At 38.2% G+C, this 22,881-nt stretch overlaps 1 protein-coding gene and 1 long non-coding RNA gene across 4 annotated transcripts in view; one reads left to right on the top strand and one right to left on the bottom strand.

The window, feature by feature from the left end:
• The window catches only part of LOC117217780 (uncharacterized), a 39,010-nt gene that overhangs the window by 1,537 nt on the left and 14,592 nt on the right, over nucleotides 1-22,881 (top strand). The gene's annotated exons all lie outside the window — the stretch shown is intronic.
• LOC117217781 (uncharacterized) lies at nucleotides 10,278-15,084 on the bottom strand. Its single transcript, XR_004489634.2, has 4 exons — nucleotides 13,974-15,084; nucleotides 13,298-13,523; nucleotides 10,770-10,940; nucleotides 10,278-10,653 (listed from the first exon to the last, which is right to left on the bottom strand). It is a non-coding gene; the product is annotated as an uncharacterized LOC117217781 (long non-coding RNA).

Below are 22,881 nucleotides of genomic sequence, written 5' to 3'. Positions count from 1 at the left end.
TAGGTATCCCAAAAATATCTCGTAATCCGAAAGTGGCGAGTTCCTCAGGTTATTTGAAGTAACTTCTTCCTTTGCAAAAATTTTCTCCGAGGCACCGTTAACGAGTTATTAACGAAAAACAGTGACCAACGAGAGGCGAGCTCAGCTGGCACGAGGCGACCGAGCTAATGAGCGGAACTGGGCTTCGCGCGCTGGTTGGCTGGGCCGCCTCGCGTCGGCCGTACTCGATTCTTATTGGTCACTGTTTTTCGTTAATAACTCATTAACGGTGCCTCGGAGAAAATTTTTGTAAAGGAAGAAGCTGCTTCAAATGATCCGAGGAACCCGCCATTTCCGGATTGCGAGATATTTTTGGGGCACCCTGTATATTAATTGCAAGTATAATTTAATCGTGTACGTTATAAAGGATGAAGATATATTTGTTCAGATAGATATATTTGATACGTAATCTAATTTTCCGACGAAAATATTCATAGAAAAACTTGCAAGCATATATCATTTAATCGTGTACGTTATAAAAGATGAAGACATATTTGTTCATTTTGCTCATTATTTAAGTCTTCGATACTAATTTTCGAACGAAAATATTCTTAGTGGCTATTGTTGGGCCTACAATAATATCAACAAACTTAATAAAATTCCCGTTTAGTTAAGGGAGAATATTATACAGAATATTCGCAGTTCATGGGATTATGTATAAGATTGCAACACCGAGGAAAACATGAATTAACCAAGAACGGAATGCAATACGGTAGTGGTTTTGATTGACATACGTGCCCTCCGGATTAAATATTTACGAAACACTCGGCTCCTGATAACGTCTCTCCCCTCCCCTTCTCCCCACTGTAAACATAATAACATAGTAATACTCGATACATTCTAATTATTTCTGCTCAAGGTGGCTATTCGAATCGATTTTATCCGGCACTCGTTTTTACCGTGCATAAAATGTATTCGATGCACCGAAGAACCTGCAGACGTATTGTTTTCTCTTTCACGATATCTTTGGATCATGAGTCAGCCGGTCGGGAACCGATTATGTACATACGTATGTAACATACTTCGACACATTAGGATTTCTTTTTAATTAACCAGTTGTTGCATTGAATTCGCGAACGTACTTCAATTTATATGTATAGTGGATCAGAATATATTAGGTCTACCGGAAAGTTTTGTCCGTTTGAGAAATGAAAGGAAATAATAAATTTTTCATAAATTTAGTAATATTTATTGTACAATATAATTTCCGTCGTAACTTATGACCTCTTTCCAGCGTGATGGCAATTTGTTAGCAACATTTTTCAAAAATATATGTCTCAAATGAATATGTGCATATCTATTGAAATTTGCAATGACATTATCAGACAGAACTTTCTGGTAGACCTAATATTTGCGTACCCAGTTTTAATCCACGCGTCCACTCAAAGTGCAAATTTTAACTGTACATCTAAAATGATTTTTCTGACCTACGCTGTCTCTATTTTATATGACAGAGTCTTGTGATTTATACAACAGTTATACTTTTAACAATTTTTCAAATCTAAATTTCCTTGATGTAAGAATTATTTTGGAATGTGATATAAACGTTTTAACCCTTTGCACTCGAAGTGTAAATTTTAAATGTAAATCTAAAATGATTTTTCTGACTTACGCTGTCTCGATTTTATATGACAGAGCGCATTTTATGCGTGTGAAATTGAGTCTTGTGATTTCTAAAACAGTTATACTTTTAACAATTTTGCAAATCTAAATATTCTTGATGTAAGAATTATTTTGCAATGTGACATAAACATTTTTTTAGCGATGCCTCGGGGTCACCAGTCGAGCGCAAAGGGTTAATTAATTATCCAACGAAACAATGTGAATAGAAACGTTGCTAATTTAGCGTTCGAAATTAATAATAAAAATCATCCCGAAATATTTATGTATTAAGAAAATCGTATCATTAAAAATGGAGAAAATATTTATTTCGTATTACGAGATACGTGAAAAGCATTTACCAGCTTCTTTCCATTTGAAATGCATACATACATATACAGGGTGTCCCGAAAAAGTTGCTTCAAATGACCTGAGGAACCCGCCACTTTCGGATTGCGAGACATTTTTGGGACACCCTGTATATTATACATACTTTGGCACCGGCCGTCTCGCGCCAAACGATCTCGCGCACTGTTTTTCGTTAATAACTCGTAAACGAAGCCGCGGATTGCATTTTCGCTAAGGAAATAGTTGCTTCAAATGACCTTGGGAATCTCCTAATTTCCAATTTGCGAGACATTTTCGGGACACCCTGTATACATTGAAAAATATAAGTTTATGGTTCTTTCTCGATAATTGTGGAACAGTAGACTGTCGAACGTACTTCTAGGCGCGCGGGTTTCCGACGAAACAAAGAGAACTGGAATACTTCCGGTATAGGGTGCGCGTTGCAACGACCCCGTCGATAAGGTGTGAACAGCACGAAAGCCGGCGCGTGTTACTGCATAAGAAAGGCAAACGTTGATCGCTCGGTGCGTATTGTGCTCGGAGGCGTAACAAGGCGAATTCGGATTGCGTAAATGCATTTCGCGCGTAATCTTTGCGAACATGATTCGTCGTATCCTTGTAACGTCGTGAACGATCGCCGAGGAAAAGTGACCTCACGCTTTTTACGTATTTAGCGATAAGCGTGCGAGGCCGTTCGCAAGCGGACTCTCTGCGGTCTCTTCGAACATCTGTGTTTACCCGGTTTGGCTGACAAGAACCGTAGCAAGCCCGGGGATGGGGGGGGGGGGGGAGGTTGGCACACCATACAGCATGGAAAAAGAATGTCCCCTCGCACACCATTGTCCGCTGTTTTCAATTAACGATGCCAATTTACGAGTCTACGAGCGGACTTTAAAAGTTATCTGGGTCGAACCGCATTTCCATAAAAAGCTGCGCTTCGATAGGAACAGAAACGAATGATCTCGATCCTTCGACGACATCGGAAAATTCAAAATAGTTTTTACGTTATATTGAACTGTTGAACCCCGGTATCGAGTTTCTATTTTATTTTTTGTAAAAAGTTTATTTTTCCACGTTTTCGATAACATAAAATTCAATAGATAGTTTATCTTTTTGCATTTTTTATTTTATTCATCAGCTTGCCATTTCGGTCTTAAGTAAGAGTATTTAACAGCATTTTTGTTTTATTGTTATGGACGGGAATACTTTATTTCCTTGGTTCAAATTTTTGTAAAATAATGCATAAAAACGGGAATTTCTTAAATAGCGCGTGATTTTTATTGTTTTGAAATAATTCCAAGTTTAAAGTGCCGAAAGATTTCAGAAGTTATTTAAACGCTTCGCTTTTCCAACGGCTCGCACGATTTTCGAGCTCTGAGATCAACTTTAAGCGTGAAGAATCGAAAGAAATCCAAAATTCCGCTTCGTAAAATCAAATCGTTCGACTACAAACATGTAGAGAGACAAAGAGTTTTTCTCGTCCGTTCCGGCAAGAGGCTCCGTGGAATTGCGTGACACGCGGCATTCGAGTAACGCCGCAAAAACGAGAAAAAAATGTTCGTTAGCCCCCCCCCCCCTCCCTCCCTCCGAGAAAGCTCATTTGTCGAGCGACGGTTCTTGTTCGATGACTCGCGCGAAACACGAACCGCCGACAGCCGTGAGAATGCTATCTCGAAGCCGGGGGGGATCCTGTACGTGTCCCGAAGCCGAGTGAATTCTGTCGGAAACGAAATCGCCGTTCGGAAAAAATTGCGGAATTTTTTTTAAAGCGCCGCCAACGTTTCACCAGAGAACGTAAAAGCTCGTGACGATAATTATATCGCGTGTGTTCGCCTCGTTCCGGCGAGACGATAACTTCCACCGACTGATACCATTATCGCAGCCTCCCCGATTGCTCGGCCCTTTTCGTACTGTTCCGTCGCGGAAACTCTTTGCTTCTCGTTCAGAGAACGATTGCTGCTACGCGAAATAAAATCTGTGGCTCTTTTTGTGGTAATTGTTTAACCCTTCGCACTCAAAGTCGTTCTAACGCTGACATAACCTACATAGAATTGTAGTTCTACATAAGACAGTAACCTACTAGGACATAACCTAACACGGCCAAAGCAACCTGTTTCTCATTTTACAATTCTACAAACTTTAGACGCCAGAGTCTTGAATAAATTACATTGCAATGAATTCGAACTTCTCGCTTTTATACAACCAGTCACTATTACCACTTGGTAATATCGCGTTAGACTCGTTATGAATATGTAAATCGATACAAGATTCAACGCATCTATTGTTAATATTTCAACAGGAAAGTAAAGATTGGCATACAGTAATTTATTAGAAAACGAAGAAATGCTAATCACTGTGTGAAATAAATTGTTCCTTGAATCTAAAATACATCCATTCTGTCTGACTTCTTTTGTTTTGTGCGCACGAAATTCGGCGTACTTATTCGTACGCGCGCGGTAAATTCATTGAACATACATCTTACAAATCAATTTAGTGAAAGTGATTTTTAAGTGTGGCACGTGTTAACTGTACTATTCGAATCAATTCATACGCGACAGAATATTTTGTACAATATTCGGTACGGATTTACTCTAGCACTTGCATTATTTATATAATGTAAATCAACGAAGTAACTATTACTTTTAAATGAAAATCGTCCGCATCGATTCCAAGGTACAGCAGCTGCACAGGCGTTCGTTCGCTCTGATAATTTTACTGGCATGAAGATCATAAAAAATTGTTTCTATATTATTCAAATACATTTACTGTTTTGCACATGATTTAGTAATTTTCGACATAAATGCATCACGCGCTCTACTCGCGGTAGCATTTTGTGTTTAATACAATTTCTATAAACAATAGCTTAACAAAGTTGTTGATTGAAAAATACCATGAAAGCGAGTGTTTCTGACACCTTTGAAGACTGATCGGGATTGCATTCGCCATCTATCGGAATGGCGGGAAAGTAATTTCGGTATTTCAACGTGAAATAAAATTCAATTTTTTCTATACAAGAAATTAAGTTTAATCGGTCAAATATTTTCTATTCTGTTCGATGCCATCTTTCTGTGAATTTCGTGATTCCGCGGTCATCGTTATTATTGAGATTTTTATCGTTTAAAAAGTTTCGCAAACTTCGAAATAAATAATAATCCGACGGTGCAAGGTCGGGACTATATGGAAGATGCGACATCACTTCCTACTGTCAGTTGTAAACAAAACTACACGGAATTTGTTTCTATAGTAACCTAAACGTGTCAGCTATCAAAGCCGAAGACAAACAAATTATAACCTCAACGAAAGAACGACGATGCAAACGTAACGCTATTTATTGGTGCAAACCGAAATTTCTTTCTTGCCAACTCAAAACAATGAAACAGAAACAAGATTCCACCTTTATAACTGTAACAAGAGAATGACAATGGAAACGTAACGCTATCTATCGGTGTGAACCGAAATTACTTTCTTGCCAAGCCAATAATAAACGCGTGTTTCCAGTAGATTTGGAAATAGGATCGAAGAAATCGGCCACGAGAAAATGGTATTTTCGATTGGTAGAAGATATCAGCGACCAGGTCCCATTAAGTTTCCCCTGGAAGGTGCGGTACATTTACTCCGCGAGACTGTACTTTCTTAACTTTTGAATATACACACTCCACTAATTATTGGGCGCGCAAATAAGCAATCCATTGAGGTTTCACCCGACCGTATGGCGACTATCAGTGCTGAATATCTTTTCTATATTCCGTTTAGTCGAAACGACGGAATGATAGCTGCATATTGTTAAGATAACTCGGCCGCCTTGGGTCGTTCAAACCGAAGGACGCAAGTAAGTTGTGTGTATGCGGATAAAATATAACAATGATATGTAAAAGATGGTCGAGTTTTAGCGCGGCGTTTTCGCTGCATTCTTAGCCTCGCGCTGCACATCGGTGCAGATAGAAATTTGATCTCTTATCGAGCTCCGTTCGCATGTTATACGTTCGATCGCGTCACGGATCAAGGGGAATCACGGTTCCGGCGACCTCGAACGTTGCCATGAGAATTGTCAGGCCCCTGTGCTGTATTATACATTATTATTTTTAATTCGTTAATATTTTTCAATAATAAAAGCCATTTTTAATTATTATTAAATTCCGATTAACAATTCTAGACTTCATTATCCTTCTGTAATTTAATTATTTTTGTTTTTTTTATAGTACTGATTAATTTTAATTTTACCTTGATATAATCTATTAAGGTTCTTTCATTGAAATTTAATTGATACCGTGTGTACTTCTTAATTTTAACTTATTTTTTAATTTATTTAATTTAATTTTGATAATTTATTTCTTTGATATCTTTTATTTAATCATTATTTTTTAATATAATTTAATATAATCATAACACATTATTTATTTTAATTTTTTTTTAAATTTAGACTAATATAAAATTTAAATTATATTTTAGACGCACTCCAAAGTGGGTCGACAAAGTTTTTAGTCGGTCGACAAAATTTTAACTTTTTTATAATTGGACCAAGCGGTCTAAATCTTTGCGAGATATTAGAGGAATTAATTTACTAGAACAATTAAAAAATCGTGTTTCTTCTAACTTATTTCATCAAAGTCTGGAACGAAAAATTCAAATAATGCATTTTCGTTCAACTTTTATATTGTATACTGAAAACTTTATTCGGCTCTCGACTATTCTTTAATTTTTATCATCCAAATCGATCCAAACGTTTTAAAATATTGTCTAGTAAATTAATTCCTCTAACGTTCCACAAAAATTTGGATCGTTTTCGATTATAAAAAAATTGATCAAAGCACTTAAACCGAGATTTTACGAAAATCCCGTCGAATCTCAAAAAGTCTGCTAAACTTTCGATGTCGAAAATATTGTACCAAAAGATTCTCGGAAGTCGTACGAAAATTGTACGATAAATGGTGACAGGAAGCAGAGTTTCAATTAGTATTACCAGACATCGGTGGAAGCTTACGCGTAACATGATATACATTTGCATGAAATAAAAATCATCGCAACAACTTTTCGAGGCATACACAATCAAGCTAACCAACAATATAAATGACATATAATGACAATATAAACAATATAAAATTTTGAAAGTGGCATAAGTCACTTTGTTTTTAAGTCGGTCACTTTGTTCTTAAGTCGATATATTTAAGGGTTTGCGTTTTAACACGTTTAAAAATATGGATGCTAACTTTCGAGAAGATTTACTTGTATTATAATATATATTATATATATTATATATTATAGTAATATAGTAGTATTATATATTATAATACAGTAATATTATAATATTTATATATTATATATATTATATTTTTCTCAGTATAAATAATTTCTTATAAACATTAAAAATATCACCACTTTTCATTACGGTAAAGTGACTTATGCCACTTTCAAAATAAACGGCTCGAATAACAAAGTATTTTTCTGCGCGCGGATGTTTTACTCCTCGGATGCTTGCGAATCGTGTGCTACGTCCTCAAGGTTATTAGAGTAATTAGAAAAGTCAATTTTTTTTTCTCGTTTCGGCGTTGCTGCGAAATTAGCGTCGCTCGAAGGTGAGCGCTCGGCGGAGCCTCGGGTGACTCATACGGCGAACGATAAAACGCGCGCGCGCAGAGGTGACGCGATAATTTTTTTTTGTTCATCTTTTCGCGGAATTCGGTAAGGCTGCCGGCGAACGCAGAGGGCCGCGTATCTCGCAGCAGAAAGAAAGCGATAAACGTCGTTTTTAACCCTTTGCACTCGAAGCCGTTTTAACTGTAAATGTAAAATAATTTTTCTGACTTATGGTATTTACATTTTACACGACAAAGTGCATTTTATGCGTATGAAATTGAGACCTGCGATGACTTGTGATAACAGTTATACTTTTAACAAGCTTTAATAATATAAAATTAATTTATAATATTATTTATTAATAATATTATTTAATATTATTAAATATAAATATTATTTAATAATCTAAAAATTATCTTGGAACGTGAATTAATAATTTTAGCGGTGCCTCAGAGTCATCACTCGAGTGCAAACGGTTAAGGGTGCCGCGAATCGAAGCGCGTCTCGCGACTATTCTTCAACGATACCGGCACAAGGATCGTTTATTCCTCAATAATAACTATTACGTGTTTATCGCGAGCATGCAAATTGACTCGTCGTTCAATGAAATTTTATGTAAGTACACTTTATTCGTAATCGCTCGCATGTCGCATAACCGACGCGCACAATTTTTTTTCATCCGCGTCGGAGGATTTAATTTTTCTAGTCGTACGTTGTACGACATCAATTTTGCAGAAAAATGACAATTGGTGAATTTGAATTTTTCTTTCACAAAATACACGATTTCAAGTTTTTATGATCACGTACCGTTGAATCCGCAATGCCGGAATCATAATAATTTCTTGAAATCCATAATATTTGTTCTAAATTCTTAGAAGTCACAGCCGAAGATAGTCGAATAAATTTTTGCACATCAATTTCTGTCGCGAATCGTCAGCAACCTAATCAAGTCGATTATCATTGAGAAAACGACTTTTTAGGCGCGTTTGTTGCGTCAACGTCGATTTGACGATGCTTCTCCCGATAAACGTGACAGTTTTTTCGTTGGTTTATCAGGTAAAACTGCGTTCTCCCGTTCGTCTATGTATCACCGAGAAACGTTCTGGGATGTAACAATTACAACGTTAATCACCGGAAGTTCCTCCTTTGTAGAACGGCGCGTCACTGGCCTTAATTCGAAGGATAGCACTGTCCGACACGATTTTTGGGTTCCTATAGCCACTATGAAATTCTTGTAGAGCTTCACTCCCTGAACAAGAATCCGAAAACCGAATTGCTCCATCACCCTCAGTTTTTTAACTAAACGAACTTTTGTAAAAACCCAAAATTTTCGACAAAAATGAGGTATTGCAGGAAAAGTACAAACGTTAGAAAGTTCTAATTGGTGTTAAAAGATAGAGGAGAGTTTCCCGAATATAGTGGCATGCAATTTATTAATTGTTTTTGGTCCTAAATAGCAATGAATTGATGTCAAAGTTTAAAAAAGTGTCGACGGGCGCAGTTTCTCCGAAATATTTTTGTATTTTTACGAAAAGTTTTTTGTTCGGCACGAAAACTCTACCCAGGATCGGATTCTGTAGACATTTCTGAAGAAGAAACGGCCCGGTAAAAGTGACGGAACGATATACATTTCGAGTAGATCGAGAAAATGTTCGACGGCAACATGTACACGACGTTTTGCCGCCATGAGCTTCGCTGCTCGCTTCTCTTTGTCCGACAGGGCCGAAGCTACGCGTAATCAACACCGATGGAGGGATCCAATGGGGCACCCACTTTTCGTAAATAATATTTGAATTTTTCTTAGTACTTCAATCTTCTGTTTTTTTTTTACATATTTCTGTGGATAATAATCACCAAACTGTGATATGTTTCAGACAAAAAATCACACCAGAGTATTTGGAGTTGGTAACGAAAGTATTCTAACACTAGTATAATTTTGACTCTACGCCATATAATTAAATAAATATTTAAATATATATTTAACGATATGTTTCAAGAAGTTTAACGTTTTGAAAATGATTATTTATTCATGATCGAATTATCGTTATAATTTAAATGATAACTGTATACATGATATACTTGTAATTCGAACAAATTCAGAATAAAATGAATATTTTTTGTTCATTATGTTTCTTTTATTATTTCTCCATTTTTAATTTATGATTCACAGTTTGGTGACTATTATCCATAAAAATATGTAAAAGAAAACAGCACATTGAAGTACTAAAAAAAATGGCACGCCCCACACGCTAAGTGGGTGCCCCATTGGATCCCTTCATCGGTGTTGATTACCCATAGCCTCGGCCCTGTCGGACAGAGAGAAGCGAGCAGCGAAGCACATGGCGGCAAAATATCGTGTACATGTTGCCGACGAACATTTTCTCGACCTACTCAAAATGTACATCGTTCTGACACTTTTACCGGGCCGTTTCTTCTTCAGAAATGTCTACAGAATCCGATCCTGGGTAGAGTTTTCGTGCCGAACAAAAAACTTTTCGTAAAAATACAAAAATATTTCGGAGAAACTGCGCACGTCGACACTTTTTTAAACTTTGACATCAATTCATTGCTATTTAGGACCAAAAACAATTAATAAATTGCATGCCATTATATTCGGGAAACTCTCCTCTATCTTTTAACACCAATTAGAACTTTCTAACATTTGTACTTTTCATGCAATACCTCATTTTTGTCGAAAATTTTGGGTTTTTACAAAAGTTCGTTTAGTTAAAAAACTGAGGGAGATGGAGCAATTCGGTTTTCGGATTCTTGTTCAGGGAGTGAAGCTCTACAAGAATTTCATAGTGGCTATAGGAACCCAGAAAAAAAGTTTGATTTTGTCGGACAGTGTAGCAGGGAATTGCACGACTAAGTGAAACAACGACTTCGAATAGCTCTTGAGTGACGCGCATTTCTTGCAAGTGAGAATTCTTGGAGAATATCGATGCGTGGCGTCGTTGCACTCTCGTATCTTATCTGTTAGGCTGCTCTAATTCCTCTAACAAGATCGATTTAAACACCTTCGCTTTTGCTGTGCCGAGATGCAATAGAAAGTGGAACAATTCGGCAGAATTTTCTTCTTCGAGGAGATGCCTGAAAGACCGTATTATATATTATTATATATATTATATTATATGTATTATAAATATATATTATATTATATAATATTATATATATAATATATAATATCTTAACAATATCTCAATTACCCTTTCGATTCTCTTCCATTTCATCGTGAAACAGATTTGATCCGTTGAATCCATCAGCATAGAAATTAACTTCGAGATTTGTGTAAATGATTACGCCATCTAATTGTGGGTGACAGCGCAATCAACATTTCTCTCGACGCCGCTGCTTTATGTTCCACCCACTCGTTCTTACTACAAATGCGTAAAATTCACAATCAACTAATGAGTCTGCAGATTCCCATACAAATGCTCGGTTTCGTACATTCCATTTTATTAAATCCAACATAGAAAACAAGTTTATTTTATCGATCAGAAAATTCCTTATTGTATTGAATTTGAACGGTTAGTTACACATTAGTTATAAAAATCAAAGAACGCAGAGATTTAGAATCGATTGGTGCAAGGTTGAACAAATAATACTTGACGGCTACCTCCAAACCCGCCGACAAGTAATAGAAAAATAGAAACATAGAAATATATAGTTTTTTTTTGGTTTCGTTGAAATATCAGTAAAAATGTAGAAGTTGATTTTTTAGTTTATAACTATTCACAGCACTGTATAGGTGACCTTCTTTAGCTGAGACAACCTGTATATTTAAAGAGAACTTAACAAAACATCATATTTGTATTTTTCTATATTAAAAGTAATACAAAATCATTTTTATATTAGAAGCGATATAAAAATATCGTATTTGTATATTTCTATATTAGAAGTAATACAAAAACATCGTATTTGTATATTTCTATAATAGAAGTAATACAAAAACATCATATTTATCCATTTTTATATTAGAGGTAATATAAAAATATCGTATTTGTATATTTCTATATTAGAAGTAATACAAAAACATCATATTTGTATATTTCTATATTAGAAGTAATACAAAAACATCGTATTTGTACATTTCTATATTAGAAGTAATACAAAAACATCGTATTTGTATATTTCTATATTAGAATTAATACAAAAACATCATATTTGTATATTTCTATATTAGAAGTAATACAAAAACATCGTATTTGTATGTTTCTATATTAGAAGTAATACAAAAACATCATACTTGTGTATTTCTATATTAGAAGTAATACAAAAACATCGTATTTGTATATTTCTATATTAGAAGTAATACAAAAACATCGTATTTGTATAATTCTATATTAGAAGTAATACAAAAACATCGTATTTGTATATTTCTATATTAGAAGTAATACAAAAGCATCCTATTTGTATATTTCTATATTAGAAGCAATACAAAAACATCGTATTTGTATATTTCTATGTTAGAAGTAATACAAAAACATCATATTTATATATTTCTATATTAGAAATAATACAAAATAGAAACATACAAATATGATGTTTTATTAAGTTTTCGTTTTGATACCAGTAAGAATGTAAAAGATACTTTGACTCCATAATTATGCACGCCACTGTGCATTCGGTCTCGTAATTCTTATAACGCAACACACGTCAGACATTTTTAATGGTCGGTAGATTTACTGTCAAGGAAAGGAAAGACCATCAAAATTGAAAGTATCGATACTCTTTCAACCTATTCTAAGTAATAAAGAATAAAGAGAAACATTCTAAGCGATTTCTGATTCTTGCAACAAATGCAGACAATTTGTTATCTTGCATATTATTTTGCATTCGCTATAATAATAATAACCTCTGGCAAAATGTTTCCGGTCATATGCACGTATAAAAAATTACTAAATAAATACTAATTACTGAATAAATAAATACTAAACAACGCAATTTTTCATATTTATTATGGAACAGAAACCACGGAGAAAACAAAATGTTACGCGTAAAAAAAGTTTCCGATTGTGGTTCAAATAACTAGCTCTATGAATGTCTCAATCGTAAACACAAATCGCGCCTGCGAAAATGTAAACAAACGATTTTACCGTCGAGGCACCTGAAATACAAAACATTTCAGTCAGTTGATAAGTAAGACGGACGTGTGCAATATGCCATCGTGTATAAGTTGTATTCAAACGATTTAAGGTTAAGAGTAATCGAAGTTCTCAAGCAAGGTAATCATCTGTGACGGTTACGTCCAGAAGAATCCTCCTTTCCCGCAAGTAATCGATCCGCCTCAATTTGTTTATACAGGGTGTCCCAAAAATGTCTCGCAAACCGGAAATGAGAAGTTCCTGGGATCACTTGAAGTAACTTTTTCCTTAGCGAAAATGCAACCCGTGGCTTCGTTTACGAATTATTAACGAAAAACACTGACCAATGAGAGGCGAGCTCGTCCAGCGCTTGGCGGCTGAGCCAATGAGCGTACGAAGCTCAGTTCCGCTCATTGGCTCGGCGGCCTTGCGCTAGCATATCTCACCTCTCATTGGTCACTCTTTTTCGTTGATAACTCGTAAACAAAGCCATGGATTGCATTTTCGCCAAGGATAAACTTACTTCAAATTACCTCAAGAACCTCCCATTCTCGGATTGCGAGACATTTTTGGGACACCCTGTATACAGACTTCGTCCGTCCTTCCGACAGCCCAACGTCTGAGGCAAGGGCCCGCTAGTATAACCTTACCGATGAGTCTTCTAGCGGGTTCCGGATGAAACGCTCTCCCCTCCTTTCCTCCGTAACTCAGTCATTTCAGCCGTCGCCAAAAATAAGACAACCGCAATTTCTTAAACGAATATGTGAAATCTGTTCGGACTATAATCAATAAATTGTGTTATGTGTGTAATAAGCTTTGAATCCTGTTTGAAGGAGTGCAGTGGATGATTGAAAACAATCAATGGACGAGTGTGATCTGAAATGAAATATTCGAGCATTCGGTTGAAACTTCTTCGAAGTTGCTGCATGATCGAGAAGAGTTCGTTAACGCGTTGTGCGTCGCGTCGACCATGTACGAGTGACATTAATTATTGACCAATTTTGAACATCCATTTTCTTTGTAATATATTCGAACAAACACGATTTAATTAGAATGCCTCGGATACGAAAAAGTTTTATTGTCATCCGCTATGATAAATTTTAACTTTCTAGTTTCGGTTTCATTAATTCGATTGTTTTGAATCGATAACATAACCTTGACGTTGTGAGAATTTTAGCGATTGATTGTCGGCGCTTACGGTGTTAGGTTAACTTCATAGGCAAAGATGATATCATGTTTTTTCTTTTCGCCCGAACACTCTATTATTCGACCACGTTTTACATTCTCGCGTTTCTATGATTTATTATTGTACAGATTTAATCTAACCTTGCAACTAATTGTCCTGTTATCCGAGTTCCCACGTTCCTCCGAGGTTAAATTCAGATAATCAAGGTTCTACCATAAGTACGCAGAAGTTTATAATTTCTCTCGCGAACGTTGAGTCACCGAATGCAAATTCGATTAACAAAAACAACAATCAGTCGATCAACAACAATCCCGACGATGTGTCAATTCTGCGACGAAAGATGTTCGTCTCGAAATACGTTCCTATCGGCCACCGTTTCTTCGATCGATCGTTTTCCTTCGATATAATTGGTTTTCAGGTGTATCCGGCCGATGATCGAGCTCGATCGCCGGTTTATCGTCGATTCGATCGGAAGACGGCGGCTCGGCGGCCTCTCCGGCGATTCGATTCGCCGGATTTCCGGCGATTTTTAGCCGCGCGAGGTTACGTAAACTTTCGCGTTGTTCCGCGCTACGTGATCGAAGATGCCTGGCTCGGACTCCGCAATCGCGTTACGTGCACGAACGTATCGCAGATCGAGTGTGCATTGGGGTGAAACGCGCGGTGTCTCTGCTATCGCGGAATCGCTTATACATACACGTTTCTCGAGCAATGAATAAGCTTCGAGTCGCGGCTCGCTTCTCGTTACGTGCCTCGCAACTTATCACAATCCGATTTTTCACGGATACACGTGTTTGTTCTTCTCTTTAACCCGTTTTTAACCCGGTATCGACGCTTTTTTTGCGGCGTACCACGTTCTTCATTTACGTTCGTAATTCGCATGCTCCGCGTATATCCGGATATTATTCCGCGGCTTCTCGCGGTTCGGACGCTTAATGCTCGCTAATCCATTCGGCAAATTTTTGTCGCGATAAAATCGTAAGAATGTTATCGTTACGTGTTTCGCGGTTAGTACATACGTACTTCGGAGGAATCCAGTATTCCGTGAAACGCGGCAATGGAAATTTTCGTCTTTTATTTCGAAGCGATTATAGGAAGTTATATAAAAATACAGGGTGTCCCGAAATTATGGTGTTTCCGGGAAATGAGGGGTCCCTCAGGTGATTTGAAGTACCGCGTCGCGCCAGCCGAGCCAACGAGCGTACGACGCTTGGTTCCGCTGATTGGCTCGGCTATCTTGCGCCGGCCGAGCTCGCCTCTCATTGGTTCGGCATTTTTTGTTAATAACTCATAAACGGTGCCTCGGAGAACATTTTCGCAAAGGGAAAAGTTGCTTCAAATCACCTCAAGAATCCCTCATTTCTCGGAAATACCATAATTTCGGGACACCCTGTATATTCCTTCGAACGATCTTTCACGGCAAGCAGTTGTTATTCGGAAACCTTCGAACAATCACGCGTTAGAAAAATGTCTACAATTTATGCGATATTGTCATACTTTTACGCGGACCGCGTATATTATACTATATACTATTATACTATTATAATATACTATTATACTATTATATTATATACTATTATATACTATTATATTATATACTATTATATTATATACTATTAGATACTATTATACTATTATATTATATACTATTATATACTATTATATATACTATTATACTATACCGCGAACATGCATATGTATGTGTCTAAAAACCACGCTTCCATCCATGATCTCTTGTATCAGTCTGTTCGATCGTTCTGCGGCTCGTCGCGCAGAAAACGAGCGTGTATCCATTTCCACATTAAAATTCCCATCGCGTCGAGTTCTATCGTGCACGCTTTGTCGTGTAGCCGCGTACAATCATCGGTAATGAGTCGCGCTACGGCAAAACGGACGCATCTGGTCGATCGATTGCCCAATCCGTTGATTAAGCAAATTGATACCAGAGGCCGACGGATCGACGGAAAGAGACGAAAAAATTGTGCATATCCGTGGCGTGCAGTCGATCGCTCGCGCGCGCGCGCTCGGCAAAATAATTAATCGGTTCTCTGCAGGATAGTCAATTTCCTGCCACCGTTTTCCATTGCGCAATCTATCAACTGCGCGTGTTCGCTCGCGCGTCCAGCGACAGAACGAGAGGGAAACCCAGAACGGACAAACGATCCTTCGAGATTTTTCAGGATCGTTCGGAAACGGCCGATTGAGCAATGTCGTTTTCCTATAAGTTTTAATAGCGGCTCGAGAATGTCCTCGATACCTGCGTCATACCATACCGACTTCTCTATCCTTATTAACCAACATTCTGCTGGCGCGTGTGTGTTTTCGTCCGTCAAGCGTTTTCTCGTAATTCATCTTTGTGTTTGAAACATGGACACGGAAGCGAAATTGTTTCCTTATTGAATGCCGCCATTTCTGAACCGAGAATGTTCGACCGATGAAAAATCTGCAACAGAATCGAACGATACTGTGCGTGCCACAAGTCAGTCCATCGATGCTCGTTTATAGTGGAATTCCTGTGTTATTATAGTGTTGCGAATTACTTTCTGCATTTGCGGCACGTGCAAAATTTTAAGACCCTAGGACAGTTGAGCGATTAGATAAAAATTTTTGTAAAAAGATTAACAAGTATTTGGTCGTCTCGCAAATAATCGTCCGATCTTTATACAATCACGATATAAAGAAAATAACAATGGTAATAAAAAGCACAGTTTTTATTATAATTAAATAACAAAATTTAATATTGATATTGAACTATTTTATTTAATTTCTTGTATTCTCATTCTTCTTTTTTAAGAATTTTTTTTATTTTGTTGTCATTCCGTGATCAATATAAGTGCTGCTATTTATAATTTATTTATGAAGAAAAATGTGTTTGCACCGCGTGACTCATTTCCAGAGATAAGCGGACTTAACGCTGATTGCAAAGCTGATTTAATAATAAATAAGGGACGTAAAGGATTTGTTTATTAGAGAGATATGAAAAATATTATCAGTAAGAAACTCACCCATTTAGTTGAGGATACATTTGCTGGCTGAAATTCACGATGTCGAAGGGCACTGACCTTGTACAACGTACAGCTGATCTTTCACTGCACTGTCACCAAACACTGATCACTTAATTAATCACTGATAATCCGAAACATTTGTGGATATTACGAAAGATGACTGAGATGCGTTTGCAGATAATCGTTTATACGACACGTTCGCGGATAATCGTTTATTCGACGTGTTCGTTCGGCAGTCGACGTTTCACTGCCAAAAAATCGAGGCCTCGACCGTGGGCCCTTGTCGTTCGTCTTTCGGCCGTCCGAGGAAATAACCCCCGATACCATTTCCTTCGAAGCGCAGGGTAACGCCAAATGAAATAAACAAGATATGCCGAGACGTAAACTGTGTTCGACCCGCTGTCACCCTGCGCTCTTAGAACGTAATTAATGGCCGTGCGACGAAAATGGTATCGAGTGTTATTTCCTCGGACGGCCGAACGACGAACAACAAGGACCCACAGTTCGGCAGTGAAACGTCGACTTCCGAACGAACGCGTCGAATAAACGATTATCCGCGAACGAGTCTCAGTGATCTTTCTTAAATATCCACAAGTGATTCGGATTATCAGTGATTAAATAACTGATCAGTGTTTGGTGACAGTGCAGTGTAAGTGAACTTCGCAAATAACCATACCAGAGGTTCCGCCGACAGTATCCCTCGAATGTTGCGGTCATCGACCTGGGATCAGCTGTTCGTTGTACGAGGTCAGTACGTTCGAGTCAGCAAATGCATCCTCAACTAAATGGGTGGGTTTCTTATCGATAATATTTTTCATATTTCTCTAAAAAACAAATCCTTTACGTACCTTAGCGCGATTATTTATTATTAAATCAGTTTTACGAATCATTCGTTGAATTCTGTTCGTACACGGAATTATTTAAATTAAAATATCATTTACGAACTTTGTTAATTTTCACTGTACACCTTGCATAAAAATTTCATATGGTACACATAAGGTGTCATGCACACCAGAAAATTAAAACGGCTGTCACGGTTAAACTACATATTATTTCGAGTCCGAAAAAGTAGTGAATATTCTTCAGACGTTCTAAAATAAGGATGAACAGCGTTTTTCTTAAAAATATCACTGTTACGTAGTAAAAAAAATCCGGAGAGTTTTCGCTTCGTGACTTGTTCAATACTTCGAACGCGGCTCGAGTCCGTCCCGACCTTCTGTTAAAGCCTCGTGCTGCGGTCTCTCTCGCGGACCCTCTCTCTCGCACCGTCACCTCTCATTGGCCAGTGTTTTTCGTTAATAACTCGTAAACAAAGCCGCGGATTGCATTTTCGCAAAGGAAAAAGTTATTTCAAATGACCTCAGCTACCCCTCATTTTCGGCTGTTAAAATAATTGTGGAACACCCTGTATAACTACCATATGCAACTACTATTTCAAGGAAAATTTATTTGCCAAATTCTGCGGTAGTAACCACAGTAAATTGTCTTCAATTGTCCCTCAGCTTGTGAACAATTCATCGTGAACAATGAAAACTGAACAATGTGAAAAGAGGAGATACGATTGTGTCGAGAGAATCGGCAAGCAAAATAAAAACTAGCAGCGAGGCTCAAGTAATCGTATCTCCGTCTATTTTTGTTTACAAACTGTGAAGGACAATCGAGAAGAATTCGCTGTATTTCGAAAATCTATTTTTCCCCCAGCAGCTGGTTTAGCATGCCGCACGCGCCGCCGTTCGTCTATAAGAGATTGAATAACGTCCGTCAGACTTTCGCTTCTCGTTCGAAACGGACGGAAAACGTGTCCTAATGGCGACGAGGACTCGTTCCGTCGGCAGCTCGACCTGCGTCGCGTTCGACTTATCGGCGAGGTTAAACGATGCCGCACGGCGAATCCGGTAAAATTCCACCACCGGGCAGCCTCGAAAATCCGTTATCCGCTCTTATTCCGATTTCCGTGTCTCTCGGTGCTGCCGAAGCGATTTTTCGAAGAAAGCGTGCCAAAAAAAGCGAGTCGGCGTGTCCAGGTCTGAATACGTACACGGATAACGGGGACTCCATAAGAAGCCGCTGGGTGCATCCCGATCCCCCCGGAATAATTAACCTATTAACCGACTGATTTTACAAGCGTAAACAATCGGAAAGCCGGAATTCGGCGACTATAGGATTAACGTAACCGGCACCGGTAGGCGGCCGCGACACGGTGTTCATGTTAATACGTCCAGATTGCGAGGTAGATTTCGACAAAGAAATCGATTGGAAAATTCGGCGACGCGAGCTGCAACGTCTGAAGTTGTCCAGTGAATTAATCCCACTGTTATTCTTCACTCGACGGTGGCAGGATCCTAGAAAATTGTTTCATGGTTAAACTTTAACAAATTCGGTTTTACACTTTGAACCAACAAATCCTATTTTATTCGTAGCTCTGCGGTTCAAGCCTTGTCTAAGCAACCAACGTTTTTGAGGTTATTTGGCAACCGTATCATTTTTCAATTTTAATCACACGACAATTTAATATGTATATACAATATGTGTCTTATATATATTATGCAAATTTGTCATGAAAATGACGTATCGTTTACGAAGCTACAACCTGGTTGCCCGCACAAGAATGAAAGGAATATGTGATGAAAGTAAAATCACTGGATAGAATAGGATTTGAAAGATGTTCACACGTTCTAATATAGAAACGATTTGCGCAGACGTCGCGTCTGTGACACTTCCAGACCCACCGACAGATGGGTCCTCTTCCGCAAGTAACCGATTCGCCTCAATTTGTTTATACAGGGTGCCCAAAAAATGTCTCGCAAACCGGAAATGAGAAGTTCCTGGGATCACTTGAAGTAACTTTTTCCTTAGCGAAAATGCAACCCGTGGCTTTGTTTACGAATTATTAACGAAAAACACTGACCAATGAGAGGCGAGCTCGCCCAGCGCTTGGCGGCTGAGCCAATGAGCGTACGAAGCTCAGTTCCGCTCATTGGATCGGCGGCCTTGCGCCAGCATATCTCACCTCTCATTGGTCACTCTTTTTCGTTGATAACTCGTAAACGAAGCCACGGGTTGCATTTTCGCTAAGGAAAAAGTTACTTTAAGTGATCCCAGAAACTTCTCATTACCGGTTTGCGAGACATTTTTGGGACACCCTGTATACAGACTTCGTCCGTCCTTCCGACAGCCCAACGTCTGAGGCAAGGGCCCGCTAGTATAACCTTACCGATGAGTCTTCTAGCGGGTTCCGAATGAAACGCTCTCCCCTCCTTTCCTCCGTAACTCAGTCATTTCAGCCGTCGCCAAAAATAAGACAACCGCAATTTCTTAAACGAATATGTGAAATCTGTTCGGACTATAATCAATAAATTGTGTTATGTGTGTAATAAGCTTTGAATCCTGTTTGAAGGAGTGCAGTGGATGATTGAAAACAATCAATGGACGAGTGTGATCTGAAATGAAATATTCGAGCATTCGGTTGAAACTTCTTCGAAGTTGCTGCATGATCGAGGGGAGTTCGTTAACGCGTTGTGCGTCGCGTCGATCATGTACGAGTGACATTAATTATTGACCAATTTTGAATATCCATTTTCATTGCAATATATTCGAACAAACACGATTTAATTAGAATGCCTCGGATACGAAAAAGTTCTATTGTCATCCGCTATGATAAATTTTAACTTTCTAGCTTCGGTTTCATTAATTCCATTGTTTTGATTCGATAACATAACCTTGACGTTGTGAGAATTTTAGTGATTGTTTGTCGGCTCTCTCTCTCTCTCTCTCTCCCTCTCTCTCTCTCTCTCTCTCCCTCTCTCTCTCTCTCTCTCTCTCTCTCTCTCTCTTTCTCTCTCTCCCTCTCTCTCTCTCTCTCTGCGCGCGCGCGCGCGCGTGTGTGTGTGTGTGTGTGTGTGTGTGTGTGTTAGGTTAATTTCATAGGCAAAGATGATGTCATATTTTTTCAGCCACCGCCTCGAAATCGCTCGACGCCGCCCAGATCGTTTCTTATCGGTAGACGGTGGATTTTATGCATTTATGACGAGCTTCAAGAAGTGAAATATGAAACAGTAGAAAGATTAACAGGTCTTAAGAGCGTATATCTGTACCGTGCTGGCATCTAACTACTGCACCGCTTCGGGCTGCAGTTTGCTAAACAGTCGGAGACGGGGACACGAATCGCTCTGATTGGCTGACGGTTCAGTTTGGACTTGGACGTGCAGGAAAATGGTAGGGGTATAAGCGCCTGCTTAGGGAGGATGAAAAACGTGCAGAAATTGAAGCTAGTTAGAGATCAGTCGCGACATATAATATATCAGGATTATTCAGAAGCTACGTGCTTCTATTTGGTTCCTGTACCTTGAAATTCATTTAGTAACCTACTCTCGTTTCAGGAATAAATGCAGAAATCCTGAGTCTTCTGATCAGCAACTTCTTGGGACACGAATACTGCCAATAGTTGTTGAAATGAAGCATAAATATAGCCAAATAGTATGAAAATTGTTGGAAGATAAATACGTTGAATGTTACAGGATATTGATACTGTGAATCATATTGAAAGAGAAAAAGAGATCAATACTTATTTATTGCCTTGAAAGGTACACGAATCTCCGGAGTTCTTAACAGTTATATTAATTATTATAATTATATAATATAATATTATATATATTTTATTATTTATATATATAATAATAATAATAATATATATTCTAAATATAATTATTATAACTATTTTCGCTGTCTTCTACATGTTGGAGACATCAATTTTCAACTAGATTTTGAAATTCATTTCTATTAATAATATATTAAACGAACTGAATGTTACCAGCATTTTTAGAATACAGAAAAAGGTAAACTAACATGTACTTCTGCTATGGTCAATTTTAATTTTCTAGTTTCGATTTCGTCAATTAAATGACTGCGGCATTGTGAAATTTTGCAGTTTGCAGTTCATGTCAACGTTAACCGATCTCGATGAAATTTTCAGCATAATAAAGTTACAAAAATTTACAAAACGCATTGTTTAAATTTTCGTTACAGGCTCGGATAAAAGAAGTGAGAAAACATTTTTCATTGTCGATCCAACCAAGCGTAATTCTTGCAAAACAAAATTTTCTCGTTGTTCAGCGAATTGATATACAATATTTCAAAAACAGTTCAAATCATTTGATGCAATTTAAAAAATATTATTGCATTTTAGAAGCTGTACCGAGTAGTATCAATTGTTGGCATGTAAATGCACAAAATTCTACAGAATACTAATATTGCGAACCAGAATTGAAATAGTTGAATGACAAATGCACAAATGCTCAAATTCTACAGGGTGTCCCAAAAATGTCTCGCAATCCAGAAATGGCAGGTTCCTTGGATCATTTGAAGCAACCTTTTCCTTTACAAAAATTTTCTCCGAGGCACCGTTAACGAGTTATTAACGAAAAACAGTGACCAATAAGAATCGAGTACGGCCGACGCGAGACGGTCCAGCCGACCAGCGCGCGAAGCCCAGTTCCGCTCATTGGCCCGGTCGCCTCGCGCCAACCGAGCTCGCCTCTCGTTGGTCACTGTTTTTCGTTAATAACTCGTTAACGGCGCCTCGGAGAAAATTTTTCTAAAGGAAAAAGTCGCTTCAAACGACCCGAGGAACCCGCCACTTTCGGATTGCGAAACAATTTTGGGACACCCTGTATAGTCTAGTTATTAGCACAATTTCCCTCCCGAGATTGGGATTCTTCGACGTGCGCTCGTTCGTGGCGAAACGCGTACTGCACGCGACGATGCTGCAACACTGTGACACAGATTCTGGAAATTTTATAGAGAGGCCGTGCATCGTCCCGATGCGTAAACACCGGCTTCTTTGCGTACGGACTATCGCTTCTTGCGTCGCGTTTGTCGACGATATAGCGTTATTACACGCGGCCGGACGAATTCCTGAGAACGTTGAGGAAAGTCGCATAGTTGATTCACTGGTATCCAGGCGTCATACGCGTCATGGTTTTTTCCCGAGGAAATTTAAATAACACGTTTCAAAATATAATTATATAATACATTTTAAAGCGAA

The sequence above is a fragment of the Megalopta genalis genome, unplaced genomic scaffold (genome assembly GCF_051020955.1).
Source record: "Megalopta genalis isolate 19385.01 unplaced genomic scaffold, iyMegGena1_principal scaffold0023, whole genome shotgun sequence".
Lineage (NCBI taxonomy): Eukaryota > Metazoa > Arthropoda > Insecta > Hymenoptera > Halictidae > Megalopta > Megalopta genalis.
The sequence above is the reverse complement of the archived record's forward strand: the minus strand, read 5'-3'. Positions and strand labels throughout refer to the sequence as shown.